The 21,987-nt window shown below is 37.7% G+C and overlaps 1 pseudogene; it reads right to left on the bottom strand.

The window, feature by feature from the left end:
* Window positions 1–14,844: 14,844 nt before the first annotated feature.
* On the bottom strand, window positions 14,845–16,886 carry LOC111525284 (annotated as a pseudogene).
* Between the last annotated feature and the right edge of the window lie 5,101 nt (window positions 16,887–21,987).

A 21,987-nucleotide genomic window follows, 5' to 3' on the forward strand; every position in this document is an offset into this window, starting at 1 on the left:
TTGGGCTCCTTGTTACTTATGCAAATTTCTGCAGCCAGCTTGAATTTCTCCCCAGAAAATGGGTTTTTCTTTTCTACCTCATGGCTGGCTGCAAATTTTCCAAACCTTTATGCTCTGTTTCCTTTTTAAACATAAGTTCCAATTTCAGATCATCTCTCTCAAGGTCAAAGTTCCACAGATCTCCAGGGCAGTGGCAAAATGCTGCCAGTCTCTTTGCTAAAGCAAAGTAAGAGTGACCTTTGCTCCAGTTCCCAACAAGTTTCTCATCTCTGTCCAAGACTACCTCAACTTGGACATCATTGTCCATATTACTATCAATATTTTGGCCAAAACCATTCAACAAGTCTCTAGGAAGCTCCAAACTTTCCCACATCTTCCTGTCTTCTTCTGAGCCCTGAAAACTTTTCCAACCTCTGCCCATTAAAGTTCCAAAGTCACTTCCACATTTTCAAGTATCTTTATAGTAGTACCCTACTCTCTGCAGTACCAATTTGTTACCAGTAGAAGAGATTCAAGTTACCCAGGTTACCGGCAGTGATCCGTACACATCCACAGCAACTTCAGTCCTTGCCTCCTCAGAAGAATTCGAATGAAAGGCGTAAAGCAGAAAAGGAGACCAAGGTAAGTTTCAGAGCAGTAGTGGAAGTTTATTTAAAAGGCTTTAGAACAGGAAAGAAAGGAAAATTCACTTGAGAGAGACCCAAGCGGGCATCTGAAGGTCCAAGAGAGAACAGAGAGTAAAAGAAAACAGCAAAAAGGGGGCTTTAACCTGGAGCCTAGGCTCACCTCTTTCCCACAATTCTTCTCTTGGGGCAGCCCAATAAGCAGTGTCTTCCCTACCTTTTATAACTGTGCACACATGCAGTGTGTTTGGGGAGTTGGTATGCATGCCCATCTGAAGCTTTCTTCCCTTTTCCAGTGGAATATACCTGGAAGATCATACTTTGCCATTTTTGTCTCTCTCTCTCTCTCTTTTTTTTTTTTTTTTTGAGACAGAGTCTTGCTCTGTCGCCTAGGCTGAAGTGCAGTGGCGCCATCCCGGCTCACTGGCACCATGTCCGGGTAATTTTTCGTAGGTTTAGTAGAGACGGAGCTTCACCGTGTTAGCCAGGATGGTCTCGATCTCCTGGCCTCGTGATCCACCCACCTCGGCCTCCCAAAGTGCTGGGATTACAGGCCATTTTTGTCTCTTAACATGCATGCCCAGGAAGTTGCTTCTCTGTGGGGCCTGCATTCAATTAACATTTTGATGTTAACAAATGTGGACCATCAGGAAATGGTCTCTCCATAGCACTGCCGAATTATCAGTTTTAGAGAGGCAATGGGATAATTGCCAAACCATCACCTGACATGTCTAATGGGTGGGGGGAGAGCTCTCTCCTGCCCCTCTCATACCTAACTACCTGTGACAAATATACTGTATTAGTCCATTTTCACACTGCTCTAAAGATACTACTGAGCCTGGGTAATTTACAAACAAAGGAGGTTACCAGGCAAGATGTCAGAGCCCTGGCAGTGGGAAGTGGTCAATTCACAGGTTGGTAAAAAGAATTTACCAACAACAGTAGAGGTTTGAAAAAGGAAAGTTTATTAGGAAGGAAGAACTACATTGGGCACCTCAGCAAGAGGACTGAGCATGCCTCAGGGGATTTTTCCTTAGCGATATCAATAGACCTTAAGGCAGGAGCTCAGGGTTGTAAAATGAGTTTCAGCACAGCATTCCAGAGATGTATAGAAATGTTAGTTACTTATAAAAGTTGAAACTGTCCTGGAACCAGATGCCAACTCAGATACTATGGAAGTTTAGTTACTTCTAAATTCCCAGATAAGAAGTTTTGCCTCCAGGCCCATTTGATGGTCACCAGGAAGTCTTTGGTCCCTTCTAAATTTTTTCAGATAAGGAGTTTTGCCTCTGGATGATCTGTTTGATGGTCACCAAGGGGTCTTTGCTCCCTTCTAAATTCCTCCGATAAAGATTTTTTTATTTATTTTTTGTCTCCAGGGTCTGTTCAATGGTCACCAGGTGATTTTTCACAGTTCCACATGGCGGGGGAGGCCTCAGGAAACTTACCATCATGGCAGAAGACAAACGGGAAGCAAGTACCTTTTCACAAGGTGGCAGGAGAGAGAAGAGAGAGTGAAAGGGGAAGAGCCCCTTATAAAACCATCAGATCTCATGAGGACTCACTCACTATCGTGAGAACAGCATGGGGGAAACAACACATGATCCAATTACCTCCCTCCCTTGTGGGATTACAAGTCCCTCCCTTGATCCATGGGGATTACAATTTGAGATGACATTTGGGTGGGAACATAGATCCAAACCATATTATTACTAATCATTAGAGAAATGCAAATCAAAACCACAGTGAGACACCATCTCGCACCAGTCAGAATGGTTACTATTAAAAAGTCAAAAAACAAATGCTGGTGAGGTTGTAGAGAAAAGGGAATGCTTATGCTTATGCACTGCTGGTGGGAATGTAAATTAGTTCAGTCATTGTAGAAAATAGTGTGGTCATTTCTGAAAGAACTTATAACAGAATTACCATTCGACCCAACAATTCTATCACTGGGTATATACCTGAAGGAATATAAATTATTCTACCATAAAGACACTTGCACATGTATGTTCATTGCAGCACTGTTCACAATAGCAAACACATGGAATCAACCTAAATACCCACCAATGGTAGACTGGATAAAGAAAATGTGGTACATATACACCATGGACTGCTATGCAGCCATAAAAAGAAGGCGATCATGTCCTTTGCAGTGACGTGGATGGAGCTGGAGGCCATTATCCTAAGTGAACTAACAGGAACAGAAAATCAAATACCACGTGTTTTCACTTATAAGTGGGAGCTAAACATTGAGAACACATGGACACAAAGAAAATAATAGACACCAGGACCTACCTGAGGGTGGAGGCTGGGAAGAGGCTGAGGATCAAAAAACAACCTATTGAGTACTATGTTTAATGCCTGGGTGACAAGATAATATGTACACCAAATCCCCATGACATGTAATTTACCTATATAACAACCCTGAACATGTACCCATGAATTTAAAATAAAAGTTGGGGTACAAAAAGAAGTAAATAGAGAGTGATGAAATTACCCAAGACCACAGCTAGGAAGGGGTATAGCATGAATCAGAATCTGATAGGTTTGCTGAATCTCCAGATGAAAAATAGCACATCCACTCTAATAGATACAATATAATTTTTGATTGGTTGATACCAATGCCATACTGATTGTAAAATGTCTTCAGTATCACTTCATTCATTACTTCACAATATATGAAGTGTCCTAAGTAATCAGAATTTTCTTGGTGGCAATTGGGATAAGCCACATACCAGGTAATTTTCAGGAAAAAAGGGCCAAGTTGACTTATTTTAGTAGGTACCTGGGCTTTGCATGGCTTTTTAGAGCTTCAGTCTCGATCACCTCTGAAACAAATTCATGATCAACCATCCTCCTGGATTCCACGAACAAAGATGTGAAGCTGAGGTGTGTGTATTGTATGTTAAAATTAAAAAGTAAAATAAAAAATAATTGTCTTACAAAGAAATAAATTATATTAATTTAAAAGAATGTCTAACATTAAAATTATTTTGAAACTTAAATATTTGACTCATGCATAGACCCAGGCCTAGTATATTTTCAGAAATTAAATTCTCATTTGAATAGTTAAAAAATAATTCAAGGGCCGGGCGCGGTGGCTCAAGCCTGTAATCCCAGCACTTTGGGAGGCCGAGACGGGTGGATCACGAGGTCAGGAGATCGAGACCATCCTGGCTAACACCGTGAAACCCCGTCTCTACTAAAAAATACAAAAAACTAGCCGGGCGAGGTGGCGGGCGCCTGTAGTCCCAGCTACTCGGGAGGCTGAGGCAGGAGAATGGCGTAAACCCAGGAGGCGGGGCTTGCAGTGAGCTGAGATCCGGCCACTGCACTCCAGCCTGGGCGATAGAGCGAGACTCCATCTCCAAAAAAAAATAATAATAATAATTCAATATGCTCCAAACTTCTTTTCAGTGCTTTTATTATCCATGAAAATGTGGATCTTAGTTTTTTTTTTTTCTGTAATGGAATGTGCAAGCGTTCGTTTTATATTTGCTCATCAATTTGTAATATTCAGACTGCTTTCATATGCATTTTTTCAGTTATCAGAGAGACCAGATAATATAGTGATTACAACCATGGACTCTGTAGTCAGACTGCCAGAAGGTTAAATCCCAGTTTCCCCACTTAGCAGCTATATGATCTTGAGCAAGTTACTTAACTTTTTTGTGCTTTAATTTTATTCCTTATAATAGGTACAATTATTGTGCCTAATTGGTAGACCTGTTGTTGAATTAATACCATAAAATACTTACAAGAGTAAACAGTGTTAGCTATTGTTATTATAGTTATGTAATGAAATTTTCAGAACTAATGGGAAAGTATCTGAGTGTCTGAAGGGATTCATGGTAAGTCAAAGAATCAGGGCAGGCTCCTTGACATTAAAGTAATTTGCTTTTTTTGTTTGTTGTTTTTGAGACGGAGTTTCCCTCTTGTTGCCCAGGCTGGCGTGCAATGGTGCGATCTCTGCTCACGGCAACCTCCTACTCCCAGGTTCAAGCGATTCTTCTGCCTCAGCCTCCTGAGCAGCTGGGACTACAAACATGCACCACCACGCCTGGCTAATTTTGTATTTTTAGTAGAGACGGGGTTTCTCCACGTTGGTCAGGCTGGTCTCGAACTCCCGACCTCGGGTGATCTGCCTGCCTCGGCCTCCCAAAGTGCTGGGATTACAGGCATGAGCCATTGCACTGGGCCTAAAGTAATTTGTTAACAAAATTACTGTTTGTTAGAGTGAGCTAAACCTAGATTTTCCTGAGCCCTTCAGTGCAAGACCTTTTTCATTTTACAGGAGGCTATTTCCAGAAGATTCCAAAGCCAGATCTGGTCTTGTTTCAATAAGCGAATAAAGCAGATTATAAAAAAGGGCTTAATGATGCAATATTACATACTCCATATGATCTTGACCATTAACACGAAGTATCAAATATACTAGAGAAAAGATAACAAGCAAATATGCTAAACTATCAGTGTTTTTCACTGAAGGTGGAATTGTAGGTGACCCTTTGTGCTTTTTCATAATTATCTGTCAAATGTTCTTTTTTGAGCAATGTTCTGTTTTGATAGAGAGGAGAAGTAAAAAACCAAAAGAAGTTCAGTAATAATTGAGATTTTCTCCATTAGACTGAAGTTGAATAATGGAACCAAAAGAGGAGTAGGTGAGAAATATTTAAAATTTAAATGTTCATTTTGGAAGGATTTTTCTAACTGAATGAAAACAAGAACTGCCAGATCCATTGGTATGGTTTGGATCTGTATCCCCACCCAAATATCATGTTCAATTGTAATCTCCAGTGTTGGAGGTGGGGCCTGGTGGGAGGTGATTGGATCTTGGGGGCGGATTTCCCCCTCAGTGCTGCTACTGTGATAGTGAGTGACTGCTCGCAAGATCTGGCTGTTTAAAAGTGTGTAGCAACTCCCCCCACCCCGTTCCTCCTGCTCTAGCCGCGTAAGATGTGCCAGCTTCCCCCTTCACCTTCCCCTATTATTGTAAGTTTCCTGAGGCCTCCCCAGAAGCCACGCAGATGCTGCCATGCTTTCTGTACAGTCTGCAATACTGTGAGCCAATTAAACTTTTATTCTTTATAAATTACCCAGTCTTGTATATTTCTTTATAGCAATGCAAGAGCAGACTAATACACCCATACTTATGAATCTGGCACTTCAGATAAAAATTAAACAAAGACAGACAGCCTCAGTGAGGAAATAAACTACAGTACTCAACACAACAAGGCAGCCTTGTCTTCTCTAGATAGAGTGAAACACCAAGAAATGTTTTCCACAAGAGGGAGATAGTTGGTCAGAGTTTCATTAAACAGGACTATGAACACACTGTAAATGAAGAAGCAATGCAAGTAAAATGCCTGGTGTTTTCTTCTCACCAAAGAATAAGGAGCTGCAAATATGAGGCAGCCGGAAGGACCAACACAGACACACACATGCACACTCAAGTCAGAAGCAACAAGTCTTAGCAGAATACAAAGAGAATCTAGTTTACAGAGTCTTTTAAATACTGTGTTCAATAAATGTTACTTATACAGAAAAAAATATATAGAAAGATAGGTAGGTATATAGATGAAAGATAGGTAAATAAATGAATTATTGAGTCTGAGGAGCTGTATTAGTGAGAATTCTTAGGTCCTCAGGAGAATTCTGAATAATAATAATTTATCTACTAAGTTTAAATGCAATCTATACACATTTGCTGATTCTTTCTTCTGCTTGTCGAAGTCTGCTGTTGATCCTCTCTAGTAAATTTTTCAATTCAGTTATTATATTTTCTGCTTCAGAATTTCTATTTGGTTTCTTTTTGTAGTTTCTGTCTCTTTGTTGATATTCTCATCTTGTTCATATATCATTTTAAAATTTCCTTTAATTCATGCGTTTTTGTTCTTTGAACATACTTAAGGAAGTTATATTAAAGATTTTGTTTAATATGTGTAAAAACTGTTGTTTGCTCAGAGGTGATTTTGCCACTTTTCTTTCATCCTTTGAATTGGTCTTTTCTTTTTCTTTGAAAATATTGTGGGTTTTCTTAAAATTAAAAAATTGAGTATTTGATGAAACAAACAAACAAATAAACAAACAAAAAATGTGCATTTGAAAAAGCAACCACTATACCCAGTCTTTGCTTACTGGTTCTTTGCCAAGAAAGGCCTTCACTATTCAGCATGCATGTCCCAAGCAAGGGTAAAGTCTTGAAGTTTTCTCAGGTCTTCCTTGAGCATGCATCTCACCTAGGACTTCGTGCGCGCACGCGTGTGTGTGTGTACACACATATGTTTGCTTAAATGCTTTAATTTCCAAAAGAGTCCTAGCCCAGCTTCTTAGTGTGTCTTAGTTGTCCTGTTGCAATCCTTAATTAGTAATCTCTAGCTCCCAGTATCAATGAGTCTGTAGTCCCCTTGAAGTTTTTACAAACCATTTTCACTGACACTTTCTATGACTTTTTGTTTTTCAGTCTGAGGCCTGGCATGTGCTATTTTTCTTCTCTGAACTCCAGGACACGAAAATTAGAGGGCAGAATACTAGGTAGTTCCCAGACAGTCCAGAATGTTGCAAGTAAGGTTTTTTCTCCTTCCTCTCGCCCGAGGGAGAAATTCCTGGATCAGAAACTGGGCTGCTTTATATCTACCACATCTCACTGCATCATGGAAAGAGTGGGGCCAAGGTAAGGAGAAGCAAAATAAAAATTGTGCACCAATTTGAAGGTAGCTTTTTCTTCACTGGGTGACTATAGAGCAGACCTATGTACACCAGACTATCAATTGTTTTTCAGAAATCCCATAACGTTATTTTAACTAGTCTAATTTCTTTTAGTGTTTCTGTAGAAGAATAAAGGCCTGGAGCTTCCTAGTTTACTGTCTTGTTATCAAAAGCATTATTTTTGAAATATATCGAATCACTTGTCGAAATAATTTTTAATTTAAAAATAAACAGATTACTGTGCTTTTATTTGCACAAGCGCTTTTGACATTCTGCTCTACTCATTCTCTGATCCTACCATATGAAGTATTCCAGGTAAATTTTGATGCAAGTTTAAATTAAATAGAGCTGTGAGAATGTCTTAGAAGATTTCTACTTACCTGGAGGTAAGGTGGCACATAAGCCAAGGAAACATATCTGGATTCCAATTTTATTTTAAAATATTTCTACAACAGTCACTAAAATTGTGTAAGAAAAACAAAGATAAGGTTCAGTAATAGCTTAATTTAAATACGACAAAAATATACAGCAAGATTTAGCAGAAGTTTAATATCACAATAGACTGAAGATAAATGGTTTGCTTCTAAAGAGTCAAACATGATGCTGACTTCAGCTGGTTCTTATCCAGCCTTTGCTTGTTCCTTCCTGATCACATTTGCTGCCTTGAAAAATGTTCTCTTTGCCCGAAACATTATTCCCTCTCTCTTCCCTTCTTCAGTTTATGTTCATACTTGTCGAGAGTATATTTGAGAGTTGCCCTGTTCCGAAAATTCTTCCTAATCCCTTAAACTAGATTCGGTGTATTTTTTTTTTTTTTTTTTTTTTTGTGACCATAGCATATTATACATAGCATGTTATAGCTAGCCCCTCTTTTTTTGTATTTTTTTTTTTTTTTTTTGTATTTTTAGTAGAGGCAGGGTTTCACTGTGTTAGCCAGGATGGTCTCGGTCTCCTGACCTCGTGATCTGCCCGCCTCGACCTCCCGAAGTGCTGGGATTGAATTATTATAGTAGACTCATTTGTGATCTCCTTGCCCATAAAATTGTGTTTTCATCTCTATAGTCAACAGTGTCATAAAAGTTTATGGAATAAATGAGTCTTCTATCTGAAAATCTTTCTTTTCCACTTGACAACATTTGTAACTCATTTGATTCATTTGAAAAACTGACATAAATCCATATATAGTCTTTATCTTATCCAGTGTGAGCATTCATTTAGCTGCAGACATACGAATTTGCTTGATTATAAGGTGCTATTCCGGACTCACACTGATGGGCTACATGACATATGGTCTATGCAATAATCGCCTTTCTAAAATCAGAAGAAAAATGATAATTTCACAACATATGACCCTAAAAGTTTCAGATAGAGGATGGTGGACTTTTCCATATGCAGCCAGATCCCTTGAATAGTACCTGAAATTTAGAAAGTAAACATTTGCACGGCTGTGTGCAACTACCTTCACCATATGGCTTCTCACATTTATCTAAGGTGTACCACAAAATTGAACCAAGGACATATTGAAAGTGTAGGAGTTTCTCAGGAAGCATAAAACAATATTATTTATGAGAAGCCTGAATTTGAAATTTTAAAAAAGAGTATAATACTGAAGAAAAAAGTGAAAAAAATCATAGAAGCATGGTTACTTTTTCTAATAATTTTACATGTTCATCAAATAGAAGCTTAATTAAAAATATATACTAGGACACTGCAAAAGAAAATTACAGGCAAATATCTTTGATGAACAGAAATGCAAAAAACCTCAACAAAGCATCAGCAAACCAATTTCAACAGCATAGCGAGAAAAAGTATTCACAATGATCAAGGGAGATTTATCTTTGGAATGCAGGAATAATTCAACATATGCTGAATGCTGCAAATGTAAAAACCTGATAGATCACATTAACAGAATGAAGGACAAAAACCATATGATTATCTCAACAGATGTGGCAAAAGCATTTAACAAAATTCACCATCCTTTTACAAGGAAAACTCTCAATATATTAAGAGAGAGGGAATACATGATAAAGGCCATACTAATAAGCCGATAGCTAACATTACTCTACTCTCACCCCTTTTGTTCAACATAGTTTTGGGAATCGTAGCCAGAGTACTTAGGCAAGAGGAAGAAAGAAAAAGTATACAAACATAAAAGGAAGAAGTGAATTTGTCTTTATGTGCTGATGACATGATCTTACGTTTAGAAAACCCTGCCAAAAACTTTTAGAGTGACAAACGAATTCAGTAAACTCGCAGATCACAAAACCAACATACACAAATTAATAATTTTTTAGTACTAATAATAAACTATCTAAAAAGAAAATTAGGATATAATTTTATTGACAAGGGCAAAAACTTAGGTATAAATGTATTAAAGGAGATAGAAAACCTTTATACTGAAAAATAAAAGGCATAGATTAAAAAAATTGAAGAAAACACAAATAAATAGAAAGATATCCTACATTCATGGATTTGAAGAAATAATACTGTGAAAATGGCCATGCTACCCAAAGCAATCTACAGATTCACCATAATCCCTATCATAATTCAAATGTCGTTTTTTTCACAGAGGTAGATTAAATCATCTTTAAATTTGTATGGAATTATGGAAGACCTTGAATAGCCAACAATCTTGGACAGAAACAAGAAAACTGGAGGCACCAAACTCCCTGATTTCAAAAAAAATTATAAAATAATTGTAATTAAAACAGCATGATACATGATATTGCCATAAAAATAGACCCATTGACCAATGGATTAGAATAGAAAGCCCAGATATAAACCCATGCATTAATGGTCAATTGATTTTTTACAAAGGTGCTGAGAACACATGATGTGGGAAAAATCCCTCTTTTGTGACAGGTGTTTGAACAACTGGATATCTACATGCAGAAGAATGAATATTTAAATACACAAATATTTATCATTGTGTTACATTTATCTACAGTGTTTAGTACAGTGCCATATTGTATAAGTTTGTAGGCTAGGGACAATAGGCTATACCATATAGCTGAGGTTTTTAGTAGACTATCCCATCTAGGTTTGTGTAAGTACACTATATGATGTTCTCAAAATCACCTGACACATTTCTCAGAACATATTTTCATCATTAAGCAATGCATGACTGTATGTTTAAAATGCTCAGCATCATTAATCCATAGAAAAATTTAAATTGAAACCACAATGAGGTATCACTTCACACCTATTAGAATAGCTTTTATCGTTGGTGAGAAAACAATATGCAGATTCATCAAAAAAAATAAAAATAAATCTATCCTACGATCCAGTAATTCCACTTCTGGGTATAGATTCAAAGAAACTGAAATCAATGTGTCAAAAGGATAGCTGCAATCCCAGGTTAATTGTGGCATTATTCACAACAGACAATAAATGGAATCGACCTATGGGTTCACCTACAGATGAATGGATAAAGAAAATATGATATATACACAACAGAATACTATTAACCTCAAAAGAAGGGAAAATTCTGTCATTTGCTACAAAATGGATGAATCTAGAAGGGATTGTGCTTAGTGAATTAAGCCAAGCACAAAAAAATAAATACCACATGATCTCACTTACATTTGGAATCTAAAAGAACTGAACTACAAAGTAGAGAGTGGAATGATGGTTATGAGAGACTGGGAATAGGGTGGGAAAGAAGACATGGTGAGTTGCTGGTTAAAGGGTACAAAGTTTCAGATAGACAATAGGAATAAGTTTTGAGATCTATTACACAACAAGACAACTATAGTCAATAATAAGGTATATTTCAAAATTACCAAGAATTTCAAATGTCTTACCATAGAAAAAATGATAAGTAAGTGAGGTGGTAAATAAGTTAATTAGCTTGATTTAATCATTCCACATGGTGTACATATATCAGAGCATTACATAGTACCTTTTAAATTTATACAATTATGACTTCTGAATAAAAAATAATAATAATGAAAAGTAAATAAATAAAATATAGAAATGAGATAGCTTAAACTAAGTAGAATAAAGACAATCTAGAAAAAGAGGGACTATTCAAATGTGTACTTACTACTCAGATAGGTTATGAGTATGATGAAGTATTGATTTAGGAAAACAATGATATCACACCATCCTCGTCGGCCAAGAGTCTCTGAAACATAAAGAAACAAACTTTGTTTTAAAAATTAAGTATTTATTTATTTATTTATTTATTTTTCACCTTGCATTTTAGTTTCTGGCAGCACATGTGCAGGTTTGTTACATGGGTAAATTTTATATCATTGAATTTCAGTGTATGAATAATCTTGTCACTCAGGTAGTGAGCATAGTATCCAATAGGTAGTTTTTCAACACCTCTCCTCTCCCACTCTCCCTCTTCTTGTATTTCCCAGTGTCTATTTTTCTCACTTTTATCTCCACGTGTGTACTCAATTTTTATTTAGCTCCTACTTATAAGTGAGAACATGCAGTGTTTGAGTTTCTATTCCTGCATAAATTTCCTTCAGATAATTGCCTCTAGCTGCATCCATGTTGCTGCAAATAACATGATTTTGTTCATTTTTATAGCTGCATAGCATTCCATGGTGTGTATGCAGCATACTTGCTTTATCCAGTCCACAGTCTATGAACATCTAGGTTGATTTGTTGTCTTTGCTATTGTGAATATTGCTGCGATGAACATATGAGCGCATGTGTCTTTTGATAGGATAATTTTTTTTTTTTCTGTTGGGTATGTACCCAGTAATGGGACTGTTGGGACTGGTGGGTTGAATGGTAGCTTTGTTTGTAGTTCTCAGATAAATATCTAATCTGCTTAACACAGTGGACGGACGAATTTGCATTTTCACCAACAGCATATAATTAATCCCTTTTTTCTGCAGCCTCACCAGCATCTGTTATTTTTTGACTTTTTAATGATCACAATTCTGACTGGTGTGAGATGGTTTCTCGTTGTGATTTTGATTTGCATTTCTCTGGTGATTAGTGATGTTGAACACTTTTTCCTGTATTTGTTGGCCGCATGTATGTCTTCTTTTGAAAAATGTCTATTCGTGTCCTTTGGCCCATGTTTTAATGGAGATATTTGTTTTTATCTTGTTGAATTGTTTAAATTCCTTATAGATTCTAGATATTAGAATAGTTTATCAGATGCATAGTTTGTGAATATTTTTCCCTTTCTGTAGATTGTCTATTTACTCTATTGATAGTTCTTTTGCTATGCAGAGGCTCTTTAATTAGATACCACTTGTCAATTTTTGTCTCTGTTGCAATTGCTTTTGGAGATTTAGTCATAAATTCTTCACCAAGGTTATGTCCAGAATGATATTTTCTACGTTTTCTTCTAGGACTCTTATAGTGTGTGGTCTTACCTTTAAATCAATGCATTTTGAAATAATTTTTATATATTGTGTAAAGCAGGGGTGCAGTTTCATTATTCTACATATGGCTAGCCAGCTATCTCAGTAGCATTTATTGAATAGGGAATGTTTTCTGCATTGCTTGTTATTGTCAACTTTGTCTAAGATCAGATAGTTGTAGTTGTAGGTGTGTGCCTTTATTTCTTGGTTCTCTATTTTGTTCCATTGGCCTACATGTCTATTTTTGTACCAATACCATGCTGTTCTGTTACTGTAGTCTTGTAGCATAGTTTGAAGTGGAGTATTGTGATGTTTCTGTCTTTGGTCTATTTCTTTGCAATTATCTATTCAGGCTTTTTTGTTGTTGTTGTTCCATATACATTTAAGAATCGTTTTTTTTTCCAGCTCTATGAGAAATGACATTGGTATCTTGATAGGAATAGCACCGCATCTGTAGATTGCCTTGGGCAATTGCAATGATATTGATTGTTCCAGTCCATGAACATAAAATGATTTTCTATTTGCTTGTGTCATCCTGGAGTATCTTCAGCAGTGTTTTGAAGCTTCCCCTATAGAGATCTTTCACCTTCTTGGTCATATGTATTTCTAGGTATTCTATATTTTTTGGCTGTCGTAAATAGAATTGCATTATAGATTTGCCTTTCAGCGTGAATGTTATTTGTGAATAGAAATGTTACTGATTTTTGTACATTGATTTTATATCCTGAAACTACTGAAGTTATTTATCAAGTCTAGGCACCTTTGGGTGGTGTCTTTAGGGTCTCTAGAAATAGAATTATATTATCAGTGAAGAGAGATAATTTGACTTCCTCTCTTCCTATTTGAATGCCTTTTATTAGGTTGGTGCAAAAGTAATCGCGGTTTTTGCCATTAAAAGTAATGATGAAATCCACTATTACTTTTGCAACAACCTAATATTTCTTTCTCTTGCCTGATTGCTCTGGCTAGGGCTTCCACAACTATGTTGAATAGGAATGGTGAGAGTTTGTATCCTCGCCTTGTTCTCGTCCTCAATAAAATGCTTCCAGCTTTTGTCCATTCAGTATGATGTGGATTTTGGGTTTGTCATATATGGCTGTTACTATTTTGAGGTACGTTACTTCTATGCCTAGTTTGTTGAACATTTTTATCATGAAAGGTTACTGGATTTAATTGAAAGCCTTTGCTGTATCTAATAAGATAATAATTTTTTGTTTTTAATTCTGTTTATGGAGTGAATCACGTTTATTGATTTGCATATGTAGAACAAGCCCTACATCCCAGGAATAAAGCCTTCTTGATTTTTGTATTATTTTGCTCTGTATAATGTGAAAATGAGAAGATGCAGTCCTCAACTTAGTATTCAATACTAGTAAGGGTCAGGTCATCAAAATCTGTGTTTCAACAGTAGGAAAGCTTGCTTTCACATTAAAAAACAAAGCACGTATTGCAAACATTATGTAATAATGATAAAATTACAGAAGAAAATATATTCAGACTGACCCATGGCATTCACACCACACCAGAATTTTGCCTGGAACAAAACAGTGAATTTTATCCCAAAAAGTAGGTTAGGTCCATGCTCACTAAAAACTTCAATCTCAGACCCAATGAAGGAGGATAAAATACATAATGCATGTATAACATACATTGCATATACATTAACCTTCTTTAATGCCCCCCATCAGGGTTTAGAGGGAAGGAGAGATGAAACGTGGACTTGTGCACTCACAAAGGCACAATTTTCTTCCAATTATAAAAGGTCATACATGTGACCCTTAACTATGTCTTGGGCAATAGCTAAGATTTTATCTGTGGGACTCCACCTTTGAAAATCACAGCAAAAATCAAAAGGAAATGATTTGATATAAAATATTCAAATGTCTCAGTATGAAGACTTCCACAGAACAGGAAGAAGGAGACAATGAAAATAAATTTTCTTTAAACATTTTGTCCCTGACACTCAACACTCAAAAACAAGTCTGTATAAAACTAGGAATACAGAAAAGGACCACAGAGGAGGTTATATTTCAAAGTCTTAGGACCTACTCTGAACTTCTGTCCTCATCAAGACCCTTGCCTATGGAGCTGAGGGCTCCCTGGTCCCCTGGAGAAAGTGAGTGGTCTCAGATCTCCACTGAAGCACGGGTGAAGATGTCCCAAGTCACTCATTGTCAAAATTAAACCCAGTAGATGCCCTGCTTCTTCTTGGTTTTCTCATGCCAGAAGGATTTGCCTTTGGTGAACCTCAAAACCTGATTGGCTCGTTCCCCCAGTCTCTGGCTGCGCCTCTGTTGGCATCAGCGGAGTTCTCTGCCACCTCAATTTCCTCCTCCCTGACCCTTAGGAATGTGAGTCACGCCCTTTTTTCTTCTTTCTTCCTTTTTGGAAATGTGTTAGGGGTCTGAAGCTTTATTTTCTTGCCTGGAGGAGTCTCTGCCTTTTTGGCAGCCTCATCTGCTTCCACTTCTTTCCTGAACCCAGCTTTGAAAACTACCACTGCTGCCTTTTTTTCTTCTTCCTCCTCTTCCTCCTCTTCGCTGTTCTTAGCTGCTTTTCCATTCTGGGCAGTCAGTGCAGAGGTGCCATTGGCCTTGGGGACTTTTGGTCTTACAGAGTCCTTGCCCTTGGGCTTCTCTTCCTCTTCCTCACTGGAGTCATCAGAGGAAGAACTGCTGCTGCTCTCAACCTTTCCTTTCTTTGTGGAGGCTGGCTTAGAAAGGGCTGTCCCTCCTGCTGCCTTCTGCAACTTCTTCTTAACTGGGGATTTAGATAGCTTCTCTTCCTCCTCCTCCTCCTCACTGCTGGAGCTGTCTGAATGAGAGCTGCTATCCTTACCACCCTCAGGAGCCTGCTTGGCAGGCAGATATGGAGCTGCTTTGTCAGTTACCTTGGGCTTAAGGGGGGCCACAGTCATCTTTGTCTTCTCCTCCTCACTGGAACTGCTCTCTTTCTCACTGGAGCTGCTGTCAGCCTTTCTCGTCAGAGGCTTCTGGCCACTGCTTTCAGGTTGCTTGAGAGTTGCAGCTGGCTCTGCTGCAGGCGACTTCGTAGTGGCAGCTGGCTTATGTGAGGAATTCTTGTTGGTACTGGCTAGCTTGGAAGGAGCTTCATCATCCTCGGAGCTGTTGGAGTACGAGCTCTGAGGAGCTCTCTGCTGCTTTCTTTGCTGTAGGTTGTTTAGTCTTTGCTTTAGAGACGACTGACTTAGCAAGAGTTCATCCTCTTCCTCCGAACTTGAATCAGACTTGTCGCTGCCGTCTTCACTGCTTTCGGAAGGCTGTTTCTTCTCCACAGCTTTCTTGGGAGTCTGGGTTCCCAAGGGGAAGCAGGAGTGGGCACTGAACTTTAGGGACCTGGGTTTTTTGTGTTTTTTTTTTTTCCTACTATTTTCTACTATTTTTCCTCCTCACCGAAGGAGTCCTCGCTGCTGGAATTTTTGGGTAGGGGTGGCAGCTGCTCTCACTGGGACCTTGATCACAGCTTGCTTTTAATATACAGCCTTCTTGGGGATGGCTGCTGCCCTCTCTTCCTTTGAGTCATCATCACTGCTGCTGTTGCTGCTGCTGTTGCAGCTGACTGCTTTGCCATTGACTACTTTAGATGCTGCTTGAGCTGGAGTACCTGGTGTGGCTGGGACTTTAGCCCGAGCTTTAGCTGCTACAGATGTTGTCTTTGGTTTCTGGTTTTTTGGTGCCTCATCCTCAGAGCTTGGGTCAGAATCAGAATCAGAGCTCTTAGCCTTCTTAAGAGGAGCTTTGGCTGTCTTGGCTTGGGGCTTAACTCCCTTCTGGACAGACTTTTTCTTTTTGTCGTCGTCCTCATCATCACTGGATGCTTCACTGCTGCTGCTCTCTGATGCTTTGGCAATAGCCTTCCCCGGAGGCTGAGACAAACTTGCTCGCAGCCTTCTTACCTGGAGGCCCTTAAACTTCTTCCTCCTCCTTGCTGCTGTCCTCACTATTGTCACTGGATGAAGTCTTCTTCTTACCTTTCTTAGTCATTGGTACATTTATTTGCCTGGAACTTTTGCTTTGGGGCCTTAGCAGACTTGAGACAGAAGCTATAGACATCCAAGAGGCAAGAGGCATTGGCATCCCGCTGTGTAGCTCCTGTAGGTTTGGTGAATATATTGGCCACCTCCAAGAGTTGGTTATCACACAGGAAGTCGAGCACAAGGGGATACAGGTCTGTGGGAATCACACAAGCCAGTGTCTGCCATCCTCTGGGCAATACACGTGACTACCATTATCTATTGGTGCTATTTAAGTTGCCTACTTAACAATTATTTAGGGCAATGCAGCGGGTAATCAAGAGATTGACAGTCTAAAGTGTGGGAGACAAACTATTTGAAGACTAGCAAATAAAAATCTTACAATCTGTAAGATATGCTCCTGTCTATGTTTCTACTTGCGTAACTTGTCTATAAACTTATGTCTTTAGATTTCAGCCTTTGAGGGCCATGACAAGACCTAGCTTCAAGCATTGTTTGCCTTGGTCTCTGCATCTAATACATAAGTAAACTTGGTTACCTCTTAAGTTTTTCACTAAAACTAAGGCCACTAAGAGTTAGCATTGTCATTAAAACATGTAATTAAAACTACTAGATATAGGGAACATTCTATATGCATTGTGCACACAAAAAGTACAATGTATTTTGGGATTTTTTGTAAAAGTGTTATAAAAAGGCATAGGAATGTGGTTTCTCTTAAAGAGAAAGCAATTTTGCCTAGTTTAGAGAGTTTAAGAATTGTAAATTAAACTAATAAGACAGAATGGCTAAAACTAAACAGATGCAGAAAGTTGGAAAGTTGGAAAAGAAAGTAAATGTTGTCCTAAAGTAAAGTGATAGAACAAAACCGAAGCTTTAAGCAAGTTGTAGAAGGTTTATGAAAAAAATTGATCTTATGAAAGGAGTTCTGTGTGTCATCAAGTTGGCTACAATTTAAAAGGGATTATTTAGTTTTTCTATAAACTGAACATTAATGTCAAAATCACACTTACACAGCGCCAGAGTCTGTGCCCCTGTGTCAGAATAACAAGGTTTTCCTGTAAAATTGATCTCTTCTTCAATTAAAAAAAATAAAAACTTATAAAAGGCTTATGGAAATCTTACCTTATGATCACACTGATTGAGATTAGATATATTTGTTATAAGATTTTATTAAAATTAACTTCAGTGTTAATAATACACTAATGCAGAGGTAAAATGTAATTTTCTCTTTTGAAAAAGATTTTCATGTAGTATTAAAGATAGTGAAATATTTCTTTTTACCTTTTGAGTAAACTGCAGAGAAAGAAGGCAGAGAGAGAGAGATTCAACTGGCATCAAGCTGTTTTTATTATGTCTTATGGTTTGGAAATTGGAGTCTCCTCTCTATTAAAGAGTAAAGGTTTTTGCTCTTGAAAATCTTTGAATTATCACTTTGGCTAAATGGCTAAATGAGTTACTTTACAGTGACCTATGATCCTATTTTGCGACATCAAGTGTTTTAAATCTTTGATACTTGACAAACTTTGCAAAATCATATTCTAAATTCGGCCTTTAGCTTTGGATGTTAGGGTCCTTAAAACTCAAGAGAGACATATTTGGCTTATGTGGTGTATTAAAGTTATACAGGAGGCTTTATCAAATATGAAATGATATTTAACTTTCTTTGAGTTATAGTTTATATAAAGGTGTTATTAATGTGTTCCAGATTGTATGAGATTTCTATAATTCTAATGTCTTAATGTTATCAGTAATAATTATGATTATTATTGTAATTGCTGTATTCCACAGCAATAACAAAATTTCCTTGTAATTGTGTCTCTAACAACAGCTGTTCTAATATTTTTGTCATGCACACACAATTGTTGTTTTACTCTGCTACAATCCAAAAGCTTATTTAGGAAAGTTCATGAAAAGCACTCTGATGCTCTTGAATGCAGGTTTCTGATACTGTTAAAGGGTTTGTGTGTCTGGACTAGAGAGAAACCTTCCAGGACTCTCAATGGAGAGCTGATGTGTTCATGAGGCCTGCTGGCCCAATATCATGTAGTACAGGAGCTAACTGCATGGGACTGAACTGGTAAATAACAGAAAGTTTTTTTAACAACTTTTTGGTTTGAAACATTGCCGATTCTTTTTGTATTTCTTTCCAGAGTTAAGAAAACTTTTCCTGTTGAGCTATTTATAGCTGACCACAAATTGAGAAAGTATATATATTATTCTCGTGAGCAAAAGTTAAAGCATATTTCTTTGTACCTGATTTCTCCAGAATTGGGAAACTATTCGCAAGTTTTCTTATTTTACAACAATATAGTTGCTTGCATATGTTCAATAAGAATCTGTTTTCCTGGCCAGGCACAGTGGCTCACGCCTGTAATCCCAGCACTTTGGGAAGCCGAGGCGGGAGGATCATGAGGTCAGGAGTTCGAGAACAGCCTGACCAACATGGTGAAACCCCATCTCTACTAAAAATACAAAAATTAGCCGGGTATGATGGCATGTGCCTGTAATCCCAGCTACTCAAGAGACTGAGGCAGGAAAATTGCTTGAACCTGGGAGGCAGAGGTTGCAGTAAGCCAAGAGCATGACACTGCACTTCAGCCTGGGCGACACAGTGAGACTCTGTCTCAAAAAAAAAAAAAAAATCTGTTTTCTTTTGTTAACAGGATACAGTTGGAGACACCGGTTACTTTACCAAGGTTTTGTCTGGAATGGCATGTTTTCAGATATGACCAGACTGCTTTAAGGGGTGGAGGCTGACTTTAGAGAGAGACAGTAAAATACCCTAAAAAGACCAGCCTGGTATCTTTTCTATGTGATTCTTTTAGAAGTTTCTGACCTGTTTTAAGTAAAATGTCCCTTTTTGACAGGCTCAGGAAACCCAGGTAATTTTGGTACCTTGAGATGCAAATCATTGGTCAAGTATAAATCTTTTTAAAGTTGTTTTGCAAATAAATTTGTCCCACTATGATTTGTCTTTTGTAGAAATGGGGGACCTAGAGAGAAAAAATATATTGTAAAATTATAGCTAGCTACCCCGCTGGCTAGACAGATAGATAGATAGAGATATCCAACACTTTTGTGCTGCCTACTGATGTATGGATTCCTCAAAAAATTCTTTGAAACATCTGATTAAAACTACAGTCCAGAAAAATCTATAAGGTTGCTGCTGAAGACTAAAAGAAACTAACGTGTAGACTGCTCCAGACATACAACAGAGTCAATGTACAACTAAAAGAGTTAAAATAATGATTGCCTAAATAACTGGTTGGATTGAGAAGGTGGTGGTATAGCCTGAATCAGTTTTCAGGATTACTTTCTGTTTGTTGCTATATATAATTTGGCCTTGTTTATTCCCATCTTCTTTTTCTTTCTTTTTTTGTCGCCATTTTTCTCTATTGGATACAAGACTTTACAACTTCTTAGTAATGAGCCTTCCTAAATATGTAGGAACTAACTTTCAAGTAATAAATCATCAACAACAAGGGAATCAATGAAACAATAACCAGAGACTCACTTTTTTAATGATGTTTTCTTCCAAAGATTTTGAAGAATGGGGGAAATATGAAAGATAATAGAATCTCAGGACCCCAAACTCACTATGCCAAAGGGAAAGTTAAAAGCTTAGAAACGGAGTCACCTATGGTGCTTTCCTTTTGTTCCTAAACAGATATTTTATAACCTGGTATCATAATCTCATTTTCTCTATTTCCTCTTTTCACTTGTTTATCTTATGTAAAATGCAGATTTACTGAGCATGAGATAATGCATAATTGACTTTTTCCTTCTACTCCCCTTTTTACATATAAGGTGTAAACTCACTGAGGCTAACCAGAGTCTCATAAGAATGCAACTATCTGTCTCACTGCCCAACCTTCATCTCCTTTTTTCTGTTCCTGCATGCTTTTTCCTCTTTAAAAACAGAAGTTGCCAATACCCCTTTCAGGAAAAGTGTGGGTCAAAAATGCTCCTGCAACTTGAATTCTTTCCCACGCACACTCTCAATCTTGGTTAAATAAACCCCTATTGAGTGAGACCTGCCTCAGTCACTTTTTGTTCACACCTCTGACAATAGGAAACACTAAATACAGCTTAATCTCTAGTCAGATGTAACATAAGGCTTCACTTTTAAGGTCTATTTACTTCAGCTCCCTTTACACAGTACACCACATCTGGTTTGCAACACAAAGTTACAAGGCACACTAAGGGAGAAAAAAACACAGCTTGAAAGACAAGTCTCAGAACTAGACTCATATAATGATAGCAATGTTGGAATTAGTATACTAAAAATTTGAAATGACTATAATTAATACAATAAAGGCTGTAATGAAAAATGTTTGAAAATGTGCAGAAACAAATTGTAATTTAGCAGAAAAGTGAAAACTCTATAATTGAAAAGAAAATAGAAATGTTTAAAAAGTAAATAACAGAAATAAAAATGCATTTGATAGACTCAGCAACAGACTGGAGAAAACAGCAACATCAAAAAGAACTACTAAGCTTGAAGAACTCAGTAGAAATTTCTCACACCAAACAACAACGAGGAAAAAAAATAGAAAAAAATAGAATGGAGTGTCTAAAAACTGTTGGAAAATTAAAAAATTGTAACATGTGAATAGTGGAAAGATTGAGAGAGAGGAAAGAGACGAAGAAACATAAAAAAAATATATATTTGAAACCAGAATGACTTTCCCAAAATTAATAACAAGTATATCAAATCTAAATAGCAAACAGATCAAGAAAGCTCAGAAAACACCAATCAAATTAAAGGCCAAAACCTTTAAGCCTACCTGTATTACGTTCAAATTAAATCATATACACAGAAAATTTCAAAAAAGCTACAGGCGGAAAACAACTTACTAATAAAGGAGTAAAAATAGTAATTACATACATAATTTTCAGAACTCATGCAAGGCCTCTACATTGGGCTGTCCAGTCCTCTTCTGCAGGGTTGGTGGGACACCGCTGAGCAGAGCTGGAGGCCCTGGCTTGCCCACAAATATCCCAATGATGAGTGCAGGCACCAGTAGTGATAGGGGTGGCTGGGAGGAGCCCCTGGTGAAGTGTGTTGAGGTCTCTGCTAGGAGGTGAGGGGGCTGTACTGGCTCTTTCTCCTAAATAGGCAGAAATGTGATTTGTTTCCTTATCACACCTCTGTTTCAGGACTTATGACTCCTAGTTCAGATGCACACTCTAGTCTATCTCCAGACTGCAATGTGGTTGAGAGCCATGGGGGACCACTTGTTTTGCAACTCTCCATGTGAGCACTTTCAGGTCATAACCTTGTCACTCAACCTGATACAGACAGCTTTAAGACTCACCTGCTCTCTGA

This window comes from Piliocolobus tephrosceles, chromosome Y (assembly GCF_002776525.5).
Source record: "Piliocolobus tephrosceles isolate RC106 chromosome Y, ASM277652v3, whole genome shotgun sequence".
NCBI lineage: Eukaryota > Metazoa > Chordata > Mammalia > Primates > Cercopithecidae > Piliocolobus > Piliocolobus tephrosceles.